The sequence below is a fragment of the Rhea americana genome, unplaced genomic scaffold, assembly GCF_003343005.1.
Source record: "Rhea americana isolate MKP2758 unplaced genomic scaffold, rheAme1 scaffold_119, whole genome shotgun sequence".
NCBI classification, from domain to species: domain Eukaryota; kingdom Metazoa; phylum Chordata; class Aves; order Rheiformes; family Rheidae; genus Rhea; species Rhea americana.
This window is the reverse complement of record NW_028185250.1, coordinates 1-3,204: the sequence shown is the minus strand read 5'-3', so window position 1 is coordinate 3,204 and position 3,204 is coordinate 1. Positions and strand designations below refer to the sequence as shown.

The 3,204-nt window shown below is 46.3% G+C and overlaps 1 pseudogene; it reads right to left on the bottom strand.

Annotated features, from left to right (window-relative positions):
* Positions 1-2,005: 2,005 nt before the first annotated feature.
* On the bottom strand, positions 2,006-2,830 carry LOC146600636 (alpha-soluble NSF attachment protein pseudogene; annotated as a pseudogene).
* Positions 2,831-3,204: the final 374 nt, after the last annotated feature.

Below are 3,204 nucleotides of genomic sequence, written 5' to 3'. Positions count from 1 at the left end.
TTACCCATCTGTATAATTTTAAGAATTGAATTATCAGCTCTCTGCCTGATGTTATGACACAGATTTTGAATTTCACGTTCCTTATCCCTAATTAGCTATTGCACAGACTGACTGGTAAACTAATTACCATAGCACTGAAATCYTTTGCCTGGCTAATAGGGGAGTAATAAGAGAGTAATCCAGGAATGGGTTCAAAAACCTTATCTATAAGTGACTGCCAGTATTCTCTTCTGTGAATGAGACATGGCAGTATATTACATAGTAAAAAGCTGAATTTTCAGCAGTTCATCAGAATGTCCAACTTCTAACTTGCTCAGTGCCTGCRTCTGCCCTACACATCAGGAGTACGAGCTCCTTAATGCAAACGGAACACATKCCCACACCTGTCTGAGCCTGAGTGCAACAGTAGTAAAGAGTGAGCTTTTCTACTTCCTCAGGCGTTATTCCTGGTGGTGATCTTAAACCTAACTTTACCTGCTTCCACTCCTGCACAAGTACTGAGTTAAAGCTCAATAGACTGAGCATATATTCTTAATAGGCATATACACAGACAGGCGTTACATCACATATGCATATACAAGCAAGCCACACAGATCAACACAGCACTCATGCAAACACAAACAGCGCTAGCAGCCTCATCCTGTTCCCCTCGCTGGCTTATCTGCATGAGGGTCTCTTAGTGGGAAATACAGACATATATATGGCATGGATCCCTCCCATATCAGGCCTTAGAAACTTGCTCTACCCGGTAGCTGGGTCAGGATCCGTGGTCTCCCCGGTTGCTGGAAGCTGGATGTATGAGCAAGCCTTTGAGCCCTGTAGTTCCCTTCTAGTTGCTGGTACTCAGACCCCTTCACATACACCCTCATACAGACATGCTGTGGATCCCCCAGTAACTGGACACAGAGTCTACAGTGGTGTCCCCAGCTGCTGGCACCTGGACAGAAGCCCCTGAAGCCTGCAGCCCCACTGTGGGGCTCAGACCTCCTTGCACATACCAACACAGGTGCACACAGACTATGGAGCTGTGCAATAACTGGCCCTAGACGCTCAAATCTACCTAGCAACTGTCCCCAGGATCCTCTTATCTCTGGTTGCCTCATGTACAGATATCCACACATGCAAGCAGGTCTTTCAATTGACACTCCTCTCCCCCAGATCTTATGTTTTCTCCAGTATCTGGCCCAGACTTTATGGCTACTTCGATACCTGCCTCCCAAGCCAGTTAGTCTGGCTTGATATTTGGTAATGATCATGTGCTGATATACAACTCCACACAATATAGATACRCTCTGGTCTCCAGTTGCTGGCAGCCCAGATGCACAGGCCCTTATGACCTGGATCCTAGCTGCTGGCACTTTGACCTCCATACACACATACCCACAAAGTAGCATTTTTCCTCACCCAGGAAAACAGTTAGAAATGGAGTTTAATGCAAAGAYAGGACAGACTGTAGTGATCAGTTATGCAAAAGTACTGACCTGTAACCTATTTACACGTGACTATCTCTTTTTATTCCCATATCTCTCTGTTGTCCTATGCTTGTTCCTCCTAAAACCACTTTGATCCCTCCCTTCCCTTAAACATCCCATAAGATTTATACAATCCCCAAACACTCTTTCCTGCATTGCATTGTAAGTCCTATACCCAGGTAGGCAATAACCCACTTCAGTGTGTAAAATGGTCCAGAGAGCCTCTCCAGCTGACTCACAYGGTGGGTTTCATCTTTGGACCACAGGGCTGATTGCTCTCCTGTGACAGCACTGGAAGGAGGAGATCAGGGTGCTCCTTTCTCTGATTAGGTTGTTGGGGTGTGTGTGGGATCAGCCTCTTATCACATAGCCTAACAAAACCTAAACTAACTTTCTGATACCGTTCCATCACCTCAGAAATCTTTGTCAGCTTTTAATTCGTTGCAGTGAAAAAAACAAAACAGAACAAAATCCTGCATTTCAGAGACTAGCCCAGCTGTGGATAGAYACAACCCTGCTATTCTGGTGCAAATGGTAACAGAATTAAGAGGTCTGGGTGGGTAGATGGCTACTGGAGACAGAAATAGGACCTGAGGAGAATGAAGGAAACCCCCTGCCCCCCCCCCCCAAAAAAAATGGAGGATGAAAAAGGCATTGGAAAAGCAGAAGGATTAGTGATGAAAAAAACTCAGAACCTGACAGGAGGGTAGTAAAGACTGAAGGAAATCCCAAGAGCTGAAAGTAGTCAGAGAGTCCAAGAGAACTGGGAAGAATGTCATATACATGCTTGTCCTTTTCTTAATGCTCCCTACATATCTGGTTTTAGTTAATATTATCAGCAGGCTACTAGGCTATCTAGACCTTGGTCTGACCCACTGAAGATTTCAGTATCCAGCATCCAGCTGTTTTTTGATCAACTTGCACTCCCTGGAATCCGTGAAAGCTGGAAACGTCTCTCTGTATTTCTGCATGACCAGCTTTTCATTGAGCATGTTGAAGCAAAAGTGGCAGAGGGCTGCCTTGAAGAAGTAGTCCTTGGTGCTGTACTTCARCAGGAGACTGTCCATCATGCTGTTGCCCACCTGCTCGTAGATCTCCGTGGCTTTCTGGTACTGCTCCAGCTGAGCTACGTAAGTGGCCATTTTCAGCAAGCACTTGTTAGCAGAGCTGTTGGACTTTTTCCCCGCTGTAACCTGCAGCCTGCTCGTAGTGGGCCATTGCGTTTTCGATATCCACCAGCTCTGTCTCATAGATTTCTGCTGTTGATATGTGGTGTTTTGCAACTGTGGTGAATGCACCAATGTGTAGATCTTGGTAGCTCTGATCAAATAGTTAATGGCCTTTTGTGGGTCAGCTTTCTTTTAGGCAAACTTGACATCCACAAATCGATGGGTCCTGATGGGATGCACCCACAAGTACTGAGGGAGCTGGCAGATGTTATTGCTAGGTCACTCTCTATCATCTTGGAAAGGTCATGGGGGACTGGAGAGGTGCCTGAGGACTCCAACCAAGCTAACATCACTGCAGACTTCAAAGAGGACGAGAAGAAGGACCCAGGAAACTACAGGCCAGTCAGCCTCGCCTCCATCCCTGGAAAGGTGATGGAACAGCTCATCCTGGGTGGCACCTGCAAGCATGGGGAAGCAAAGAAGGTGATGAGGAGTAGTCAGCATGGATTCCCCAAGGGGAAATCAGGCTTCAGCAATCTCATAGTCTTCTCTGATGGACTGAC